Here is a 24,087-nt window from a genome sequence, read left to right on the forward strand (position 1 = left end):
GCAAAATAGTAAAAATGTGTTCCATTAAGAAAAAAGGAGTATTGTGCAAATTTCACACGCCACAGAATTAACCACTCTTCGGTAAGCCTTCTGAAAGTAAGTATGATGAAAGCATCCCAAAGGTCAAGTGTTGTGGGATGATAGTAAAGCTTTAGGGCCTACAAAGTCAAGAGAACGTGAATGACTGCATAGGTGCAAATGATCATCTTATCTTACATAATTGCCTCTTAAACATTTTGACTGAAGATTTAATGTAGTTGTGCTTGCCAAATTTTAGAGCTTCTTGCTTTGTTTTTATTAAAAATATATGTAAATCTCATTCAATTTAAAATTATGCAACCAAATGTCATCACATTTCTCATGGCCCTTGTCTTCATTGGGGCTGTGCACAGGCAGAGTCTAAAGTTAAAATCTCTTTTGAGTTACAAATAATGTTTATTTCTTCTCATGTTAAAAAAAACCCCAACTTTTGACTCTAACTTTTGTACTGAGCTGATTCTCACCAGAGATCTAAAAGCTTGGCAAGTGCATCTCTTCCAAGAATACATGCTCAGTGCCATTTGTCCATTAGGCTTTCTAGAAGTGAGCAAATATCATATCACTGAGTCAATGGGCCAATAGAACATTTCAAACTGCTCCAAAGAGATAATTGACCAGTTGAAAGTGTAAGGTAACACTAGAACTGAGATCACTGAGTAATGTGATCTCATTCTGAATGTGGGTGTTTTATTTGTTTGCTTTTGGGGGGTGGGTTGGAATGTGTATAAGCCAAGATTTGATTACCAAGGACTAAGAGTGGGGAGAGGGAGTAGGGAGAGAGGCCCAAAGGAGTATGTTTAAATAGAGATGAACCAAGATCAGCCATTTTATATGACTTTCCTGTAGAGAAATCAGGAGGTTGGAAGTAGAAGAGAGAGGATAGAAAAAGGTCAAGTCCCCCAGTAGTATGTTTAAAACTTTTTCATTTTCTCCCAGAGTATTTGGGAAGCAGAGTGAGGGCAAAGTCTTCACTGCCTTTATTTAGGTTCTCCCTGGCTTCAAAGATTGGCAAGTTCTTAATATATTTTTACAAAGCAGACTGCTTTTCAGGCAGGTTTTCTCAAGTTCTTGCTTTATGAGTTTTGGAGAAAGATTCTGGCCAGAGATGTTCAGAAGAAAAAGTGTTTGCAGTCTTTGGAGGTTGTTAATTCCTGGAAAAACTTCTGGCAAACTCCAGCTCACCAAAATTTCACAGAAAATGTTTGTTAGAATTTGACCAGTTTAAATGAGTTTCTTGTGTTGGTGTCTTTACCTAGTGGAAGTTCGAATCGTGCTTGGTTTTACACACAAAGTCAAGCAATGCTGCCAACATATACAGCCCTCTTCTCTCCGAAATATTTTATTTATTTACTCTGGAGTCTGAAGACAGCTTGGAGACATGTCTCTTGCCAGTGGTATTTGCAGTGGTATTCACAGAGTTGTCCTCTAATTTTTAGAGTCAGTTTGCACTTATTTCTTAGACTTATGTAGAGATTCAATTTTTAGTAATAACTGTCCTAACAGTGTCTGAGGTTGCCACTATTGTTCTGCATGGTCATTGACCTGGCCATCAGCCTCCAACATTAGAAGGTTTACTAGACTGTCATGTAAAACCACCTCGTACCTAGAAAGTAAAGAGGACATGAATACTGTGAAATCTTTATTTAAAAATATAGATCAAGAATCTACTTCTTCACATCTTACGTTATTATAAGGATGGAGGATGAGAAGTGTTTTGGAACATCAAATCCCCATGACTGCTGCAGAAGCAAGTTGGACATACCATCTTTTCCAGGACTGTAACAAGTTCCATCATGAAACTAAATAGGGCTTGGACATGGGTTGTGATCTTTTTCTTCCTGCTACTGACATCTGAAAGCTCTGATCACTAACACCTTCTTGCAGATCCCAGCTGAAATATTGTCTCAACTGGCATATACTCATCTTTCCTTGTGTTGAAATAGCCTAAAACACCTTCTTCCCATGAGCACTGACAGAGAGGTATTAGATCCCTCCCTCAGCCTCTATCTTATTAAGATAAGCATACCAGTCTCATTCTTCCCATAGAGTAGGCTGTACAGTACTCTAATCAACCTAATAGCCCTCTTCTGTGTCTCTTCCACTTTGAATGGGGTTTTCAGAACTGCAGTATTTCCAGCAGTGACAGATTTAGTTTCTGCTCATGAAAATGAAACCAGTGGTGAATTATATCTTGCAACAATGAATCCCATAGTTATTCATTTAGGGTGTGAGGAAAGAGCCTTCCAATTTGCCCCAGTCTGTGTGCAACACGTAACACAGTGCTCTTGGATGTGATGGCAAGGCAAATGAATCAGAAACAAAAACGGTATTCAAATCTGGTAATTTGGCATGACTGTTCTGTAGCTAAGGTCCCACCCTCCAGTTCCGACCAGACCTCTATACTTTAAAAAAGAATATTCATCTGTAAAAGGACGATACAGATGTTTTTGTGTGCATTTTTGTGTGTGCAGTCTAATATATGTCATATTCTGAAAAGCTTCCTTTAAGGTATAGTTTGATCATTAGCGGAACTGGCACTACATTAATTTCTGGTGGGAATTTGTGAAAATTACTGGAATTGCAAAAAAAAAATTATTCTTCAAATATTATTTAAGTATTTAAATAATAAATTACTCTTGGCTTTTAATTTACATGAAGTACATAAGTATCATGGCAAGCAGCTTCAAATAAGCCTCATATTCAAAACAGTCTTGCCAATTTATAACAGCTGAGGATCTGTCCCTTTCCTGCTGAAACACATAATACTTTTAAAAACTTATAATCCACAAGACAACAGCTCCATACCAGGAAAATGAACTATCCACCAAAACGGAAAATAAGAAAGAAAGAAGGAAAGAAAAACAAATCTGCTTTACAAGAAGAAAAAGAGACATTCCTAAAGCATTTCAGGATGACCACACACCAAGTGAAAAAAAAAGATGGTTCAAACTGCCTGCCCCACACAAAGGATAACTCTGCTTGGCAGAATACAAGACTATCTCCTTTTACTAAGAACAACTCACCAATCAGTCAACACCACTTTAACTACTTTAAGTATTTTTCCACCTTTCACAGAGTACATCAAAAGTTCAACACATACTACCAGCCAAGTAGAATATGCAGTAAGCTATATATATCCACATATATATCTCTCTATATATACACACGTACAAACACAAGCACATATAGCATCGGGTATTCCATTTTGAGAAAAATGAAATCCAGATATTGACAGCAGCTATATGACAATGTCCATCCCGTCATTCATTAAATTTCTCACTTTTTAAAAGTTTCAGGTAGAAAGCTATGGAATATTTGCCTTTCCAGTCTCATGTTGCCAGCCAGATACATATACATACACAAAAAAAGCTTTAGGCAGTCTCAGAATCATCAAAATTAACTACTGTGCAATGGCGACTGCTTTGTTATTATTTGTTTCTCATAGATGTTCTAAGTTATGACCAGAATGTAGTGAATACGGAGGGAATAAAAAAGGTGAAAGGATCTGAGAAAATTTACACTTCTTGTCTAGGGTAAGCAATGGAATAAAACAAAAAAGCAGCAGCAAAACCTGAGACTTTAGTATCATCGCTTTAAGCTGCTTAACAGTCCTTCCCAAAGGAAAGAGGGTTTTACAGAGGGATTCGAATCAAAGCAATGAGACAGCTTTACAGGAAGTTCCTTCTAAATTTGGCCATCAAAACCACAAGGATCGTTGTCTGGGAAGTTAACAGGGGATAGTGGCAGCTTATACTGCATGGCAAATGGAAGTAGGCGTAAAGAGCTTTGACTCTGAAAGCAGGCAGTGCTCTTATTTGATGAAATAAAGAAGAAGGATGCAGCAGAAAGGTATCAAGGCAGAGATACATGAATTGATACGTGAAATACCCCTAAACTATGAATTAGGGATACTGTCTTGCTGCTGTTTCCTGAATGAACATTAGGGAAGCAAGAATGCCTTTAGAGGGGATGAGAAAAGGATACTGTATCATTTAAGTGTCAGAAAAAAAGAATAGAAAAAAAGAATAGTCTGAGGAAGAGACAGACTTTTTAGTAGGGCCTGTAGTGATAGGACAAGGGCTAATGGTTTTAAACTAAAAGAGGGTAGATTCAGATTAGATTTTTGGAAGAAATTTTTTACAATGAGGGTCGTGAAACACTGGAACATGTTTCCCAGGGAGGTGGTAGATGCCCCATCCCTGGAAGTGTTCAAGGCCAGGTTGGACAGGGACTCTGAGCAACCTGATCTAGTTGAAGATGTCCCTGCTCATTGCAGGGGGTTGGACTAGATGACCTTTAAAGGTCCCTTCCAACCCAAAGATTCTATGATTCTATGATAAGTGTTTCAGCAACCTGCATGGCTAGGAAGCACTATGTGTTGGAGATGCTATGTTTGTTAAATTTAGACATTGCTTGAACATGAGGATTTAGATGATAATCAGATTAGGGACTTCAACGATGCTGAAGTCCACAGTTATTGAGAAGAACATAGTGAGAAGGTCTGTGGTGGAAAAATCTAAGTTTGAATGATTAGTAAGTCATTCACAAAGGCATCAGACTAAAAGTTTACTTAGGACAAAAGGAGACAGGAGAGAAATATATTGGTAGATCTGTGAATCTTCAGCAAAGAGATGACAAGGGAATTTTTGGTTGTAGGTGCAATTACACAGTTAGAAGCTTTCAATTTCCTTACCAAGAGCTGGAGGATCCTCCAGAGGATGTGTTAAAGAAATGATTAGAGAGGTGAGAGAAGCAGCCGAGGAAAGCCAGACCTGAGGAATCCCTGAGAGATTTCAAGGAGAGCAGAAGCAGAGAGGCCAAGAGAAGTTATGGTTATAGCAGTGAGTCTGAGATCTGGCAAAGCAGGTGCCATTAGATGTTGTGGAAAGAATGGTTTCATTTAAGGGCAGAGGAGGGAAGCCAGATTGGAAGAGCTCTAGGAAGAAAAAGTGTAAACAGCACATTCAGAAAGCTTAGAGATGAAAGAGCAACTGCAGATGGGCCAGTAGCTAGAGATGCAAGGAGTCAAAAGTGTTTTATTTATGATGTGAGAGACTTAACATATGGTATGGCGAGCAGAACAAACTAGAAACAGCGAAAACAACAAGCCAGAGGACACCAAGAGGTTAAGGACAGGAGTAAGGGAGGGAGGAGAATGGACACATGGGAGATAAAGAGGTAAGAGAAAGGGTAAGAGGAGGCAAGCAGAAAAAAAAGAACTGAAAAGAACACATGAAGCATGTCTGTGTCTGTGACAAGGGAGAAGGAGAAATCTGTAGAACAAGGAAAGGGCCCCAAGCTAGCAGGAAGAGGAAGATCATGTCACATTTAAAACCAAACCAAACCAAACCAAAAAAAGCAAGCAAGCAAGCAAGCAAGAAAGAAAGAAAGAAAGAGAAAGGAAAAAAGAGAAGGAAAGAAGGAAGGAGGGAAGGAAGGAAGGAAAGAAAAGGAAAAGAACAGAAAGGAAAGGAAAGGAAAGGAAAGGAAAGGAAAGGAAAGGAAAGGAAAGGAAAGGAAAGGAAAGGAAAGGAAAGGAAAGGAAAGGAAAGGAAAGGAAAGGAAAGGAAAGGAAAGGAAAGGAAAGGAAAGGAAAAGAAAAGAAAAGAAAAGAAAAGAAAAGAAAAGAAAAGAAAAGAAAAGAAAAGAAAAGAAAAGAAAAGAAAAGAAAAGAAAAGAAAAGAAAAGAAAAGAAAAGAAAAGAAAAGAAAAGAAAAGAAAAGAAAAGAAAAGAAAAGAAAAGAAAAGAAAAGAAAAGAAAAGAAAAGAAAAGAAAAGAAAAGAAAGGAAAAGAAAGGAAAAGAAAAGAAAGGAAAAGAAAAGAAAGGAAAAGAAAAGAAAGGAAAAGAAAAGAAAGGAAAAGAAAAGAAAAGAAAAGAAAAGAAAAGAAAAGAAAAGAAAAGAAAAGAAAAGAAAAGAAAAGAAAAGAAAAGAAAAGAAAAGAAAAGAAAAGAAAAGAAAAGAAAAGAAAAGAAAAGAAAAGAAAAGAAAAGAAAAGAAAAGAGAAAAGAAAGAGAAGGAATGAAGGAAGGAAGAGAAAGAAATAAAGATCAAAGGAAGAACTTGCTAAGACCTTCTGCCAAGAGAAAACGGGGAGAGTTTAAGTAGGGACTTTAGAGGTGGTGAGGAGATGGACAGAACCACGGTATTAGGGTAGAATTAAATTTGAGCCAGTACAGCTATGCAGCTAGACTGACAGCAGAACTGAAAAATAGAGAGTTGAGTGGTAATGAGTTAAGCATAATATGCTTTTTTAGATGCAGTAAAAATGATGGTCTTCATACTCCTTAATTTCAGACCTCTCCTCCTAGAGTTAGAAAGGCCCATATTGGAAGCGGCATCCTTCAGGACAGAATGGATGCTTCATGATAGTTTCAGAACAGAATTATAAAGCTTATTAAAAGGCAATGCTACATGAGAATAAGCAGATTTATAGTAGTCATGAAACCACAGAAAAGTCTGAAATTAGCACGTATATTTTTATGACATGCATATTTTAGTCACCAAGTTATTTTGTGTAAGCTTAGTCTGAACGAAGGTAATAGACACATTTCCAGTAAAATATTTCCAGTTGAATACAGTGGTATTTCCCCACATGGAAGACCCAGCCCTCTCTTTCCATAGCACAGTGTTCCTTAGCAAGGTCTGAGAGTCCTACGGCGCACACGCGCAGCTGCAAGGCTAATGCAAATCACAGAAGGCAGACTATGACCATAGAGCAAGATACAGACACCATTAGCCATGTTGGCTGCATTATGAACCAGATCAGGAAACGAATCCAGGCTAAAACTAACCCAGCAGAAGGTTTATTTTTAAACTGATTCATTTCCCAATCATCTTCACTGACTAGCTGCACAAAAGCTTGCACTTGCAGAGGAAAGGGGATGGATGGGATGGTGGCAGAAGGGAAAGGAGGGGACAATCTTCTTTTAGGGTAGTCTTGGCTTTTTGTGTCTCTCCCTGAGGACTAAACTAGCTTGCAGAGAGGGACTGAATAACTAACTGATTTTAGTCCAGTCATAAATGAGTAAAATTACGTTGTATGTAAGTCTTCCAACTTCTCCAAGCTACACTGGGCACTCCTCTTGTGGCATCATAGACTTATTCCCTGCACCAGAGGAGGCAGTTTATACCTGGCACAAGTGAAAATGAGCCCAAGTCTTAAATAGCCAGCTTATACTCATAGTCATCCAATTATTTTTTCTTTAAATTGTCTTTCATTTCCTTAGCTTACTTCCAGTGTTCTTTCTCATATGTCCTCAAATAATTCCTCTCCTTCCTCAATGTTTTGTCCACCTTTTCCAAACTTCAGACTGCAGCCATGCCCCCATGCTCTTAGTCTTGTCTAAGTGCCAGCACTGTTTCTCTCCACTGAAATGGTGACCTTACAACACAAAGGCACTCAGGAGCAAATACAGTTTTATCTAGCTTGCTGTACATAAGCTCCTCTATATCCCATCTCATTTATCATTTCTTCTTTCCAAGTATCTGTTCCCTGCTGAATTATCTGAATTTATAAGCTATTGGTTAGCCCTTGTTTGTAGGGAAAGTAGGAATCAAAAATGATCGCTTAACTCATGCCTTCCAGCACGCTTGGGGTCAAAAGTTGTTCTAACTCCTTGCCAGTGAGAACAGGCAGTGGGGACTGTTAGCACACACACAGTCAGCGCTGCTGGTGAATGTCAGGTGAAATGTGCTATGGTAGACACTCCTTTGGAGGAGCACTGAATCTTCTAATGCAGCAAATTCTGTGCAGTGTGACCCGTAGAAATACACTGTTTTGAATTTGAAACCATCCCAGAGCCAGGGTGCAATTTGAAGAGGGGGGAAAGAACAGTCGCCCTGTAGTATCCAGGACCTAGTGGTCTGAATGGTTTGAACAAGGGCTCAAATCAATTCTCACACTTTCTAGATGTATCTTGGTTGAGTGTCTCTCCTTTTTTTTCCTTCTTCAATCAGCACTGAATTGTTTACGTGAACACTGACGGCTGCAGAGGAGAGATTGTGAGAAAGACTTGTTTGGTAATTCAGTGGACAAGGAAGGTACTTACCCAGACTCCTAGGTCCAAGATCTAACAATTTGTCTGGTGGGCCTTCTTGGATAGCACCTTTTCTCTAAATCATTTTCTCAGAAAACAAAAATGGGACAGCGTCATTTTTGCTCTGAGTTCAGACAAAAATAAATATTGCAACCTCTAAATCTTTCACAAAAGAGGGACTAATTGCGTGTTAGCAAGCCCTGCCTGGAGCCCTCAGTTTGGAACCTTGTTTGAAAATGCTGACCTGTGAAATTGTGTCTGTTTCATGAATGAGAAAAAGTCTGCCCAACAGGTGAGCTCTGTAGACATCAGTTATTGCTGATCTGTTTTCTTCTAGCCTGTTTGATAAAGCTTTGAAAATGAGATAATTTTGCACCTTCAGTCATTTAAAGTGAAGAATCTTAACTTTCACATGAGAAATTGCTTAGATTCTTCATGCTTCTTACAGATCCTGTTTCCCTTTTTAGCTTGCAACTCCAAAACGCCCAGTGACTTCTCTGTGCCTTCACATATACGTTGACAAGTGAGGTGTAACTCTTTGCAGACTGTGGAGAGCAGACATATAGGTCTGGAGGGCCCTTTTCTTAAAAAAGGCTACAGGGAAATGGCTTTCTGGTTCGTGAAATTAATGAACAGGCAGAATGATTTGTGAAAAACAACTGTTTTATAGGACCACCACCTGCAGTATGGGCTGGATCCCAGAATGTGGAAGAAATTCAGAACATCATTTCAGATTAATTTCTTGACATTTCAACCTTGTCCTGCACCCCATCCACCAACACAGAACATATTCAAGAGTAACAAAGATATTTCTGGCAACACACTGCAGCCATGGGAAATTGGAATGCAAGTCATGCCATATCTACTGACAGCTCATAAAGTACTCCACAACAGTGCAAAAGATGTATTTTCTATGCCTGAAGATCATGTAGCTCGGTCGGGTTTTACTAAATAGTACTGAACTTTTGGCTGTTTATTCCCAGCTCTGTGATGTAAGCTGGCCTCCCTGGAAGCCAGACTCCAAGCGCGGCAACCATTCTGTACACATACACTGCATGGAAAGAGTTACCTAGTAATAAAAAACATATGAAGCTCTGAGATCAGTTCCCCTTTCTCCCTCCCCAGGTGTTCCTTCATGGTTGTGATTTGTGCACAAGCCTATAGAAAATGCTGCATATACAAGCCAAGATATACAAAGACTTTCAGGCTCTCAATCCCTATTTAAGCATCTAACTTTGGGTTCCTAAAAAAGAATGGGGGACCTAAATACCTTTGTAGGTCTGGCCTGCAGGATCCAATTTGAATGTTGGGAGGGGAAAGGAATGAGGTTTCATATTGCTGCTCACTGGCCAACAAGCACCCTGAACCATTTCAGCCCAAATGGTTTCTGGAATCACTTGGCATTCAGTTAGCTCTGGCTTTATTACACAGATGCATTCATTTGTTTCATGTATAATTAACATCTTAACACTCACAAAACCGACCATTGGTTTTGTATCCACCCTATTTCAGAACTTCTCATATCCCAAGATACTCTTTAAAATATTTCACCCAACAACCTTATCACAGAATTCCTTTTCTTAAACTTTCTGTTATAGTCTAGATTTTTTCTTTTGTAAAACAAAACAAACGCAGGCGCAAGATCTTTAACTGGTGGTGGAATTTGGCCTTATTCCATTGACAACAGTGTAGTTACACTGTTATGCACCAGTTTAGGATTAAAACCATTCAACACACAATTACACGTTCTTTTCTGAGGTAAGTGGGTTGCTGCATCGGAAACTGATCTGAGCATTAAGACTATTTGCAATATCTTGGAAATTCTGTCCTGAAGTTCTTACTCAGACCTTCATTTCCATGGGAGCTTTATGAAACTATTTTTCACATTTTTTCTTTTGATACCAACACACCCACTGACACTTGCAATTCCTTCTCCCTTCATGTCACAAGCAGCATTTGCAAGAGTGCTATTCAATCCTCCCATACATGTAGCATCATTCCTCTTAATAAAAATGTCATATAGACCCAGTAGCCTTACGGGCTCCTATCAGAACTGCCTCCCTATTTTGTTAGCAAGCAATGTATAGCTATTTTTTCACCTCTGTGTATACATAGTTTATTTCCTTACTTTGTTAATAGAGAAGTCACATGAGCAACATCTAGCACTTCCTAAAATCACAGTATATCATCTCATCTACTTTTTCCTCAATCACTGGAACAGTTCTGTCAGCAAAGGAAACAGGATTGGCTTTCTGACATTCTTCTGATCAATTCGTGCAAGGCATTTTGGTTTGGTTTTCCCCTTATCTTATATGGCTCCTGACCAGCCTTCAGATGTGGAACTCCTTGCTGCAGGACTGTGTGCATGCTAAAAGCCTACAGGCATCCAAGAGGAAACCAGACACCATAATGAGACATAAATCCACTGAGGGCTACTAAACACAAAGGAATACCTGAGCCACAAATTGCTGAAGGTTGGGAGGGTATGCTGGAAAACCATTATTGTATATATTCTCTATTTTTATTCTCTTCCTGAGGTACCCATTATCGGCCATTGCAGGGGAAAAGAGAGCTCAATGGACCTTTGGTCTAACTCTGAAAAGACCAGTCCTGTCATATGTATTGGTTATTTAGTAATATGTCCTGATATTTTCTAGGAGGCAAATTTAAGCTAAGCAGCCAGTAAGATGGACCATACCTTTGCCCTTTTCCAGTTTCTACTCCCCATAAATTCTCAGAATAATCCCTGATCTTTCACAGATTGCTTTTGCCAGAGCTTTGAATACTTTAAGATTAATTTTACTGTCCTCTGCTGATTTGAACACACATATCACATATATCTTCCTTAGCCTGATCTTTATTTTGGTCTGTTTTCTTTTCCTTTCATCAAAATTTCCTTTATCATCTTCTTTTAATTTACTTATTTAGCTTTTCTTGATACTTTTTATTTCCTCCTTTTTAAAGTTCATATTTCACTTTAGTTATTGCTCCTTCTATTCCTACAGATTTATACCATTTTCTACATTCATCCTTACTCATATTTTTTATCTCTACTTTACAATCAACTCCTTTCTGACTTTCTGGTCCTCAAAGTCCTCTTAATGCATTCAGTTTTGTCTCTTCATGTATTTCTTAGCTCAGTTTTGGAAATTACTTCCTATTTTATTTTTCTTTGAAACCACTGAAAATTTTTTACTGCCTTCTAGATTAATTGGAGTTTTTCTCATTGATTTCAGAGAGCAGGAGGAGAGATTTGTCCTTTGTCCTTACACATGTATGTAATATGTGTGCATGCCTACAGAACCTAAGCTCACTTTGGGGAAAGTAAGAGCAGACCTTTGTGTCCGGGGATCATGGCTGGCACACAGCCTTGACTAACCCAGACTACCACAGCCACTGTCAGAACCATCTATCTGCCAATATCTCCAAAAATTTTTGTTCACACATTGCCTTACAGCAGCCTTAGCTTTCAGCAGTGCCGTACTAGGTCACCAGCAAATAGCTGGGCCCTATGTTTATTTTGAAACCTTTCTTCTCTAGATCACCATGTTGCAGTACAAAACATACCTGACAGATACAAGAGTTAATCAGAAAGATGAAAAGAAGTCACAAATGAATTTAAAATAGAATTTCATAACATAATAGTTTGAGTGTCAGCAGATGTCGACCATTATGTGGCTACATAAAAGTTTATAACACGCAATTGTTCGTAAGTACTTTGGAAGATAACTGTATCCTTCTTTACCAGTTCAATGGCATTCTATGAAAAGATTAGTGTTTGCAAAGGTTACATAAAAGGTGCACGCTTATCAGTTCTGTGTACTATACTTGTATGTATGTATAAGAGATGCAAGATACTTCAAAGAAGAAGTGATTTAGATTCCAATCCTAACAACAATTAAGCATGAGTATTGCTTCTAAAATGCTTGGCAGATCAAGGCCATCATGAAAAAAAAAAAACCAAATTCATTCCTGAGACACCTAAAGAACTTAGAAAAAAAATCTAATACAGAATTTTATCACTTTAATTGCCGTGTTTTACTGCCTATATTTCTTTCTATTGCAATGTAACTAGATGCCCATGATAAAGGAAAAAAAAGATATGCTAAGGAAAGAATAGTTTTTCAGTTATCATTTATTTGTTCGGTGATCAGTATCTTGTTGTGTTTGGCACTACACGAACAGAGAAGCACAGGCAGCCCCAGCTCCAGAAAATTCCCATCTTGGAAGCAGTGTTTCTCTGACTTTTTATACTCTAGTGCAATGAAATGCATAGAAATATCAGATATCTTAGAAAGATATATCATCTGGTCTGATCTTCAGCAAGGTAAAGTCAGAGGAAAAGATTTATTAAATTTTGCCTCCTAGAACAGGAGGTTCTGAACTCTGTCAAGACAGGATTATTTTAGAGATTGTCCTGCAACAACTGCTGAGAGTTAAAATTCCTGCAATTCTGATTAAAAAGGACAGTAGATTCCTACTAACTATAGCAGCTTTTTGCCTCACTTGCTGTCACAGACCACACGAAAAACTGGCTGAAGAAAGGATGAGAGCCACTCTCTTCAATTCAAAAGCATCTAAAAGAGCCAACTCAAGACTAGGCAAATCTTCTAGCTGATGGAGGAGATGGGAAGCTCGGTGCCTTGTCTGGGGTGGATTGACCAAAGCAAGCAGCTTTGCTCTCCTGTGTGTGGGCAAAGGGCTCCTCCGGGCTGCCCTGGGCTGGGGGCTGCGCAGCGCTGAGGAGCCTGGGTGCTCCTGATGCCTGCCCAGAACAAATCTAGCGTTTAGCCAAGATTTGCTATGCTATTTTCAAGGCAGGAACCCAAGCCAAAGGTTTGAATCAGACATGTTCAATGTTCTGTGTTTCTAATTAAAGCTTGCAGTTTTTATGTTTTGTTTTCAGTGTTTATTTTTAGCCAGATGATGGCTCCTTTTATTATTAGAGAAGATAATTTTGATTAATATTTTTTTAACTCTGAGAACAAACACAAAAGGAGGTTTCAGTGGAGCTTTGTGTTCTCGGTGAGCGTGGGAGACTGTCAGGGCATGCCGCTCCTCTCCACAAATAATTTTCAGTGTCACCAAATCTTGGCCAACATGCAGGGGAGGGAAGAGGGACATTTACAGCAACTAGTGTGAGCTGTTCCAGGTTAAATATAAGGGTCTAGCCCTGGTATTTTAAAGCCAAAAAAACTTCTGTCACATACAGAGAAGTCCAAAGACCCAATCAAGTACACTTGGGATATTTTTATGTCATGATTCATGAAAACTTGTCAAAGATTTTGTTTGTTTTAGGCATGAATTTGGTCTAACCTGTTGAAATCAATCAGATTTTTTCCATTGACTTCAGTGGGAGATGAGTCAGCGTACTGTTCCCCAGAATTAGTTACTGTATCCTTGTGGTTTCTCAAAGCATATTTTCAAATACTTTAGCTCATTAAAAGAAATTAACAGAATCTAAAATTCCTTGCTAGAGGCAATGGTGTCAGTCAAAGGTGATTCATAGCTACTGCTACTTGGGAGATACCGCTATTACTTTTTCATTCTGCAAATCCCTTTGGTACATTTTCATGTTGCTTGACAGTTCAGAAGTTGTTTCTGAATCAACTTGCTGGAAGATGCATTGGTGATAGTTATACAAGCTCATAGTGCTCTGCCTGGCTGCCCTGTGAACTGATTTGATATTTCTAATGTCCACAGTGTTTTATTACCCATTGTTCTGCATTAAATATCTTTGCTTTCTGAGCTATTTATCAATCTCTAAATGCATCTGCGGAGGCTTTAGTCACTTCTGTGTATTCTCAATGCTGCTGTTTCACTAACAGTGCCTGTTTCCTGTCTTTATTCTTGTTACAATTATGAAATAAAGGCCCAGCCTTGGAAAGGATCTGTATGGGTACAAGTGCCTTCTGACTACCGAGTGTCACTGAAACAACATGGCTGTCTTCCTAGAATGGGAGTATGGAACCGCCATGTAAAAAATGGAAGGCAGTGCTTTAGAAGATGCACTGGTTTTGTTAGCACATAACTTTTTTTCTATCATTTCTTTCAAACACCCTCAAGCATGCAATTAAACCCTCAAGCACGCAATTAAATTATTAGACACTTGAATTACTTTTGAAATTATGCTTATTGGTCTGTATAATTTCCATACATAATTGTTTTAAATCAATTCATTAAACTCTTTGTTGTGCATGGCTTGAATTAATTTTAATCTGTAGCTCAGCCACATCAGAATCAATATCAAATAACTTCTGCTTGCATGTCTGTCTACAGAAGGAGAACATTCTTTTGACTACAACATTGAGGTAAGAAGGGAGACGAAGAACTCCAGAAGCTTTTAGTAATTGAAAGCACTACAACTGGAAGGAAGAATGTTTAAATATTTATGCTATAATCCTCTAGAAGCATCCAAATGTGCTACCTAATCTTTCTATGCACAGTCTCTCATACAGATCAACTGCATTCAACATTTTTTGAGGTTTCAGTCTCTCAGTGATGCTTATGATTTCCAGAAAGGTCCATTTTTTTTTTTTTCCAGAGGCAGTGGTGAGAATCAAAACATGAAGTCAGATACTTGTGAGCTTGGATATGCTACAGAGTGAAATCCCTTTCTAGTTTACCTTGATGCTCCTGTACTTTACATTTATATTTATAAGCAAAGAATTTGTCATTGACTTAACCTTCAATTATTGCACTGTCTTACACTTTATCATATCCAAGACTGTTATTCTACCTTTATGCAAATTTGGTGCATTGTCAAAATTCTAAACATTGACTGCAGCACACTTTTTATGTTATCGTATTCCTGCTGCAGTTTCGTTCCCATCTTGAAAATTATTATCCAGACAACTGATTCTTCCTCTTTCAACTGTGTAATAACAAACAATCACTGGCATATTTTTATATTTATGCGGGTTGAGGCAGTAGTGAGCACAGAGAAAAACATGCCTTTTTCACTTAGTCATTGTCTTTACATTTGAAAAAAGTTATTACATTGTTGACTACACACACATCCCTTACGAAGATGTATTCTTTTTCTGTGAGAGAACTTCAGAAAACAAAACTGTTTTAAGTTGCTGTCGTGAAATGATAACATGTACGGTTTTTTGCTTTTAAAACAGTCACCTTATATTTGTCTATACTTTTACATTTCTTAAAAAAAAATTCTAACGGTTCTTTTCTTAGCAGCTATGCTGGAATTCCTATTATAATTTCATCATAAGTGATTAAAAAACTTTTTTGCTTTAGCTACAGTAAAATTTGTGGCAATTATTGTGCTTTTTCCTGGTACTTAAAAAATAATTTATTGAGCAAATAAAATAGAGACATTCATATTAATAAGTCAGCTTTTACTTATTCTAAATAATTTATCTACTCTATATGCCATGTGTGTTGGGAATATAGTCCAAGATATTTGCCTATACACACCCACTGTTTATCCAGTAAAAAAAATAAGAAATAAAACAATCTTTGAACAATTGAGGCCTGGGCATATCCTAGCTGCAGTTCCTTTAGAAAGACTGCAGCTATTTTGCAAATGCATTTCCCAATCCTTTTGCATTTTAACAGTGTTTGAAATCTTTGCCATGCAAATTGCTAAAGAGTCTTGGGAGCCTTTGATTTTAAAGGTGTTGCATAGAGGCAAATCGGTATTGCTTGAGCTCACTTACACATGCCTTTCTTTTCAGACAGGTCTTGGGGAAATGAAGACACCTTTAGCAAAGAGGCTTTAGATTCAGTCACTCATCAAATCTCCCTTTGAGAAGCAAATGTTGTCATGTTTACGTTAATCACTACCAGTCCTTGGTTCTTTTCCTCGCTTTTACCAAATACAAAAGAAACACAGTTTTCAAGCAGTGATCTCCATGTTGGAGCTGATGGGTTTCCACTCCAGTTCTTTGAGACAGATCTTTCATTTCCTTCTGCTTCAAAGCCTCACCCTGTCCTGCCTAAAGCCCGAACCTCCTCGCAGTACCTCCCACTCAGCTGGGAAGCTTCATCTTCTGCAGCCCCATCAGCAGCTCAGAAAGCGCTGGCATGTTGCACATCCCAATCCTGCATGCTACTCATCGAAACTCTGCAATAAACATAGCAGCATTCATAGGTAGCAAACATTTGCTGTTTACAGAGCCATTAAAGAAATGTGTCCAGAAATGTTCTTTCATGCTCTTTGCCTGAGGCGTACACATAAAATTAAAGATCTGGGTTAATAAACTTCTTTTTCTTAACAGGAGAAATCTAAAATGAAGCCAAATGGGTGATTTCCAATTTCAGGTTTGCAAGACAGTAAAATCTTCAGACAATCCAAAAGAAGATGTTATTCTTTGAGGGAAGGAGCTTTGTGGATAGGTTTTACTTAAAGATTGGATTTCTTTTGGTTGAATTCTACAGTGAAAACAAAGCTCAATTAAAAGTTTCATTATTTAGTGTCTCTGCAAAGCACTGGTTTGTTGACTCAGCCTTTCTTTTACTCTGGCAACCAAAGAATGAATAATGTGATATCCCTTTGAAATAAGGAATGGATGATCTCCCTGTCTGGATGTACCGATATTTTTGCCTTGACACAACCAACAGCAGCCATAACAAAGAAAAAGTTCAAGTAAGATATTGTGTTCACCCTGTCCAGCTCATTTCAGACACAGGTCTAAACCCACTAAACACCCCTGCAGCACAATTTTCTGGACTAAAATGCATCTACAAATGCATGATCTACAGACTCAGACTCACTCAGCTTTCTACAACAGAAGCTTTGTACCTTCGCTCAGCTGTAGCTCTTTAATCGTGTCTTTTTTTGAAAGTTACATTCAAAAGCAATAAAACACAAATTAAATAAAACTAAATTGTATACTGTGCTGTTTGCCTGGCAAATCTTCTGAAAGAAATATTTGAAAGTTTACCAAATAGATCAAGTAATGATATTTTCCAGACTCTGGTTTTATCATCATGTAGCTTAAGCAATGATAGATGGCTTTTGGCCATTATTGGTCAGATAAGTACCAGTCAAAGGACTGGAAGACTGTGGTGGTGGTGTTGATATTGCTGTTGTTGTAGTTCTAGTCTAAGTAGATCTGTGTATCTTGAGATGTTGAAAAACTGTTCCATTTGTCTTCCTTCTACCGGTAAAAAAGGTGGGTCCAATCCTTCTCCTAAGCACAAAGGAATTGATGACTGTATTTGAGGGCAAAATGAAACCCATGTGACTTTACAAATTAGCTTATATGTTCCTTGACATTTAAGAATATACATTTTATATTTTTTTATAAAAACATTCCAAAAACTGCATTAGACATTTTAAAGTTGCAGATGTGCCAAAAAAAGAGGCTATGACTTTGTGTGTGTCCTTTGCACACACAGTGTAAGATTTCCCTTCAAATTTTCCCAGGTCCCACATTAAAAAATAGAATAATCTGTGATGATACTTAATATTTTTAACAGACATTACTGATATTTGACAGTCCTCCATAGAACACATACATGGAGTTATTTTTTTTCAGAAATTTCAGTATTCATGCTACAGCTATTCAAGTTAATAATTGTAAGAACAGGATGATACTAGTACATAAGTTCTCATCCTGCTCCAAAAAGAATGAATGCCCTGGATGTGATTCCAAATATACCTCCCTCTTGGGCTTCTCTTGCATTAACTTAAATTACAATGAACCATAATAGTGCATATTTTCTCTAGAACTTGGCTGTACCTCAGGCCTCTCTGATGGCTCCTTCTCATTTCTGCTTCCCTGCCCATTAGTGATACTGAAGTCCCTTTACTCTGGCATTGAAGTCAAGCATCAGTGAAGAGTTAATTTTGCCAACACACTCAGATATGAGTTTTCTTTATCAAGTCCTTTCAAGCAAGATCCTCTAAGCAAAGGCTCCCTAAATTAATATATTCTTGAGGTTCTGGCTCCTTCTACAATACGTTAAAAACAAGACACAAAAAAAGACCATTGCATTTAAGGCAACAGGCGTTACTTATACCTGGTCATAGAGAAAGTGTTCTGCTAGTTGGCTGTTTAAATTCTGAAATGATGACATTATGTTAGATTTTTGTAGAGCTGAATTCAAATTCAGATTCTAGTCCTGCTTTGGTTTCATACCAGCCTAAGTGTATTCCAGAAATAGTGTTTCCACACTCATTTGCTATGGCCATCAATGGTGAATATCGATATTAAAACAAGAAGAAATTATCCTTCCAGGAACCAGCAAGGGTATGTACAAGAAGTAATTTGCTGTATTCTAGCATCTTCGGTTATTGGCAGGAGCAAGTCTCCAGATCTATGTTTGCAACAAGCTATTATGATGTATGTCATAGTATTTCCAAGAATCTCATCCACTTAAAGGAGATTGTTTTGAAGGAGCTATTATTTGGTGTTTTTGGGAGCCAAACTAGTTAACTGCCTTAGTATTCAAACTTCGTTTTCAACAATCTGAGCTCATATGTATAGGAGAGAGACATTTTAACTAGTATTGTGATGTCACTCCCTGGAAACATTAACTCATCCCTACAGATTAAATCTTCTAAAATATAAAACCTATTGTAGCAGAGGCTCAGCTGTAATGTTATTCTTTCTTGGGGTGGAAAAAGGCAAAAGCATTATTAGTTTATCTTTTTTAATGACCGAGTAAACAATAGATTTTAGAAATTTCTTTCTGTTCAGAAAATAATAATTCCTGGAGAAAAAAGGAAAAATTAACAAAAACAAAAACAAAAACAAAAAAAAGGAAAAGGAAAAGGAAAAGGAAAAGGAAAAGGAAAAGGAAAAGGAAAAGAAGAAGAAGAAGAAGAAGAAAAAGAAAAAGAAAAAGAAAAAGAAAAAGAAAAAGAAAAAGAAAAAGAAAAAGAAAAAGAAAAAGAAAAAGAAAAAGAAAAAGAAAAAGAAAAAGAAAAAGAAAAAGAAAAAGAAAAAGAAAAAGAAAAAGAAAAAAAAAGAAAAAGAGAAAAAGAAAAAGAAAAAGAAAAAGAAAAAGAAAAAGAAAAAGAAAAAGAAAAAGAAAAAGAAAAAGAAAAAGAAAAAGAAAAAGAAAAAGAAAAAGAAAAAGAAAAAGAAAAAGGAGAAAAAGAAAAAGAAAAAGAAAAAGAAAAAGGAGAAAAGGAGAAAGAGAAATAGACTTTCCTCCATTAACTAGAACAATGCCTTCAATCTTAAGTGTATGGGCAAAATTCTGGTTATCTTTTAAAAAAAAAAAAAATCCAGGCACAAATGAGCTCAGGCTCATAACACTCTTCAAAAATTATATTCTTGCTGAAATATGCTCTGTCAAATTGACTGTATTATTTCTGTTCTTCACTTGCTGTCACTTGAATGTCTAAGAAAACTGATTTATTATTACATGCAGGTCCAAGTCATATACAACATGTGGCAAATGAATGTTTGCATTTTGCAAAAGCAATAAAAGGGATTGGATTAAGTTTTGGATCCTAATATTATTAATGTTGTAACACAGATATGACTGATTTGGATATTCTGTGTATCTATTTGAAAGTAGTGTTAAATACTAGAATATGTGGAAACTATCTCTCGATGCTAGCAAAATCATTAACAATATTCACAGAGTGCACTTTTCTATTGCATTTTTAGACCTTGTTATATATTCACAGTATTATGAAAAGTTATTTTACTGGGGCTCGTTTAGCTTATGAAGTACTCGGGAACAGCTCAATGGAGTCAGGGAACCCAGTCCTGGCATCTGCAGGAGGTTTCCCGGAGTAAATCCTGCGGCGCCCATCTCGCCTTGGACCCCGCTAGCAGACACCCCAGCTGAGCTGCCAGCACCCCGCCCTGTACCCGGCTACAAGATCAAAGCTTTGGTAGCTTGCTGCTGTTGGATTCAGCCTTCACGAGTCTTGGTCTTCTAGTGCTGGAGATGAGTGCTGCCATCCTTACGAGTAAGGAAAACCGAGCTGCAGGATGATTGGTTTATTTGCATACGGCCACACAGCAAGTCAGTGATAGAGCAGCGCAGGAGCTGGGGAGCTGCTGGCCTGCGCGAGGCCACGAGCACACCGTGTTGCTGTAGTGGTCAGGCCGTGCGCCAGTACAAGCTGAGACATTCTAGGATAAATTGGCAGTACGCACTCTGAGAAGTTTTCCTCCATTTATTTTATTATGTAGCGAGTGATACAGCAAAATACCCTAACTTAAAAGGATATAAAATAGCCATACGCATTCACTGAGGATTTATACCATTGAATGCCAGCCTGAAGAAATGGAAGCTGGAACAAACTATTAAAAAAGTAACAAGATAAATTAACATTTTGAAAAATAGGTCCTTTTGTCATAAGAAATCATTATAAGAAACGTGTAAGTTCATCATTTTCATATTTTAGGTCGCATTTCTAAGCATTTTTAATGCATATAATATATTTACATAAACTGTTAAAATGCTCAACAAAACATTTAGCCGATAGGTTGGATAGCAAAGAAAGTGATATTTAAAAGTCCTACATGGAGACGGAAGAGACTGAAGGAATTTTGACATGCTCATTAGCTTGTAGGATGAAAACAATTCATTGATATCTATTCCACGTGTTAGTCTCTAGCCTCTTGAAGAAAACAAGATTTAAAAAAAAAAAAAAGAAGTACTTGAAAAAATTTCCCCGGAAAATCTGCTTAATGCTGGCAATATTAAGTCATGGGCATAGCTCTGTGGCTTGGGACTCTTGGAGCACCGTGCAAAAACTTGAAACTGGGCCTCTGGGTCCCTGGTGACAGTCAGTGTAATGTTACAGGAATGCTCGTGTTTTTTGAACACAGGGAAGACTTCAGCAGTTGATCCCTGCTCCTTTTCTCTCCCCATTCTTCTTTCCTTTGCAGAAATGTCATTTATTTAATTTGAATAAATGGGCTACGCTAAGTATTTGAACCAAATCTGGGATGTAGCAATATTTGGATGTGCCCTCAACCACAAACTCAGCATGCCCGTGCCTCTACAATGTTGACTTTGGACTCTTGAGAACCCAAGCACAACTGGGGCACTTGGGGCAGGACAACTGGATAAGAAGAAGAAATTTCTGGGCCAAGGAGCTGGATTAAACATTGTGTTCCAAAAGGCAGCTCTGTACACAAAGAATAAGGGGAGCAATAGTTTATTCAAGTGGCTCAACACAAAACAGATGGTAAGATTTCAACAGAGCAAAGGACTGATGGGTACTTAAAGCAGGCAGGCACACACAGACAGGCACCCTCAGAAGACTGAGACCCCAAAACTGATATGCTTAATACTATGATATCCTGTAAGACTTAAACTTCTGAAGCCAATTTGAGTGTTTCAGTATTTAAATGGACAAGTAGTGTTTCCTCAAAGGAATTTGACCTGTTTCTAAAAACACAGTTTCTGTGTTTCTAAAAACAGTTTCATAGGTCAGATGTTGCCTTTCATTGTTTTTTTTTTTTTAATTTTCACATAAATATAAAAGAAGCAGACAGTCAACCTAAAAGCATTCAGTTCCTTCTATGGGACTTTCCCACCTCCAAGGCCAGCTTCCTGCCCTAGGAGGGACCTTTTCCTCTAAAGTTTAGACAATGAATATCTATTGACTTAATGCACTGTCCTTGTTTTCACATTCCTGAGAACCACCTCAAAATATCCCTTAGGTACAGAGGAGGAAAAAATAAACTAGTGAGCCATAAAAAAAAAAAAAATCAGAGGTACAACTTTGGCTTCTGATGACAGGAGTGATGAGATTTTTCATTTTGTCAAATTTAGAACAAACTCTAAAATCATGTTTTTTGGAGACAGAATTGAACTCAAAACTATTGAGCCTAAATTTCCTTTTGCTTCTGGTAAAACGCAAGTTCTAGGCTGTAGCAGGTTTTTCTGTTTTGTTTTGCTATAATTTTATTCCCCTGGTAATCCCAGAAGCAGGACAAGAATTAATTTCAAACAAGGATCTTTATTGTTTGCATAGCTCAGTATTCTGTTTAATTACAAAAACATGTTTGTTGTTTTTTTAATTTAATTTTCTTTGAGAAAATGATGGTTCAAATTAAGGGGAAAAATGTTTTGCAAAACTCAACAGTTCTGTGAAACCTTAAACTGTTTTTCTTTATGTTGTCTAAAGTTTTGAAAAACCCTAAATGCTACCAGTTTTTCTTTAATTTTTTTTTAAAGGATCAAAGACCTAAATCAGTCATTGATTATGGTCAATTAAGCCCAGACAAGTAACAGTGGATGAATTTCCTAATCACACTATCACACTAATATATATTTTTTTGCATTCTCTGTGGATGAAATTGTTCTGAACATGGAGGTCAACAAATAGTTTATTAGTTACTAGAACTTCACTTACAGCTCAGGCTTCCATATTGCAATGAACAGTGTGTAGCTTCTCACTAAAGAAGACAAACATCTGTTGAGCAGGGAAGGAAGGGTTAGTCAGCTTTCTTTGAGAAATAAGAATGTAAATTAAAGTGGGAATAATGTGCAAATTTAGTTCACAGTCCTGAAAGTGAGGACATGTTCAAAAATCACCAAAGATTCAGCCAAAGCTTGGGTGTCACATGAAACTTAACATTCATTGGAAGAAGGATATCACAAGTGCAAGTTTATTTCTACGTGATGTATGTTGCCACTCTTTGCAGATCACTGGAGTCTCCCACTGGGTATTAGTGAAAAAGCTGTGAAACCCAGAATGATCTTGAAATTTAACAGAAATTATCTGATTTGAAAATTCAGCCAAGACTATTTTGTTTGCTAGTGTACTTTTAAAACACTGTAGGCTTCCAATAATGAAAAATTAACAGCAATTTGTTATGGGCATTTTAACAGAAGAGCCAATAAGATTTTTCTCCAGTGCCTGTGCTAATTCCGCCTCTTCCAGCTGTGGTGCATTGAAGACAAAAGAAGAGATATCCAAAGGCTCAGACTGGCTTTTGCTTTTTGATGATCATACAAAAATGTTCTCTTAAGATTCAGAAAGAAACAAAAACATTTGGGAATACTGGTATGTGGGCACATAAGATCTCTGGTTTTTTTACAAGAACAGAAATGTCCAGTAAAACTCAGCTACATACTCACCTATCTACAGAACTCCATCAAAGTCATTAAAAATCAGAGAAAGCAGAAAATTATGTAGCTCTGAGTGCTGCCCTTGGGAATCATCTCCCATTTGGTCCCATCACCTCATTCCAGAATTTGATTTTCTCATTGCCCAGTGCATTTGTATATCCCAGAAATAAGTTGTCTCCAGTTGGCGTACTCTACCAGAATCCAAAGTTTAAAGTTGCCCTATTGGACACAAGAGAAGTACCAAAAACTCCTGTAAGCTATGTTGTGTATAATCCATCCTTTTGCTCATTTCTACTGTGGTTTTTAAAAATATAATGTTTCATAAATGGAACAGAAATAAACTGAAGCAAATCTTGAAGGATATACAACACAATGTGATGCAGATGTTGATAACGTATGTGCAATTGACCATATCCCAGCCAGCGATTCACTAAGCATAAAACTTTTGTACTTGAAAGTCAAGTATAATAGAGGTGAAATCTCAGCTCTGTTGAAGGGAGTGGGAGTTTTCTCTTTGATTTCTAGGGGCCTGGATTTTACCCTAGGCACATTTTCTCTTCTAAAAGCACAACTCACATGGAATTAATTGAATGGACAAATTATATTAAAGTGGGTTTGTTGTCTGTTTCTGTCTTTAGACATGCACCACATACTGTAGACCTGAGACGGTACCAAAGAGAGACTGATTGGAATGAAAGACTTTCTTGACTTTGAAGAGTCAGTGATATAAACTCAAATCTTCTATTTATACATGTTTATGATATTCAGGAAACTGATCACTTACATAACTTCACCGAATAATGTCCTTGCACACATATATTTCATTTCAGAAATGAAATTAACTTACCCTCTATAAGAGGATTTTATTACAAGGACTACTTAGGTACTTTATTTGAAAAATATCCTAGAAATAGTTGAGTAACTTATTTGGTCAGATCTGCCAATTATTCTCACTGAAATATTTGTGAATTCTGTATTCTAGTTACTTTAACCA

General features: G+C 37.4%; 1 long non-coding RNA gene across 28 annotated transcripts in view; it reads right to left on the minus strand.

The window, feature by feature from the left end:
- LOC142410663 (uncharacterized) overlaps positions 1–24,087 on the minus strand; it is a 292,399-nt gene that overhangs the window by 81,421 nt on the left and 186,891 nt on the right. For 22 of the 28 annotated variants that reach the window (XR_012775970.1, XR_012775982.1, XR_012775985.1 and 19 more), the window contains one exon: positions 22,331–23,312. This is a non-coding gene — a long non-coding RNA (uncharacterized LOC142410663). Of the gene's footprint in view, positions 1–19,822; positions 21,142–22,330; positions 23,313–24,087 lie in introns of those variants that run through there. The other 6 variants (XR_012775994.1, XR_012775989.1, XR_012775984.1 and 3 more) reach the window with 6 other exon arrangements.

The sequence above is a fragment of the Mycteria americana genome, chromosome 5 (genome assembly GCF_035582795.1).
Source record: "Mycteria americana isolate JAX WOST 10 ecotype Jacksonville Zoo and Gardens chromosome 5, USCA_MyAme_1.0, whole genome shotgun sequence".
NCBI lineage: Eukaryota > Metazoa > Chordata > Aves > Ciconiiformes > Ciconiidae > Mycteria > Mycteria americana.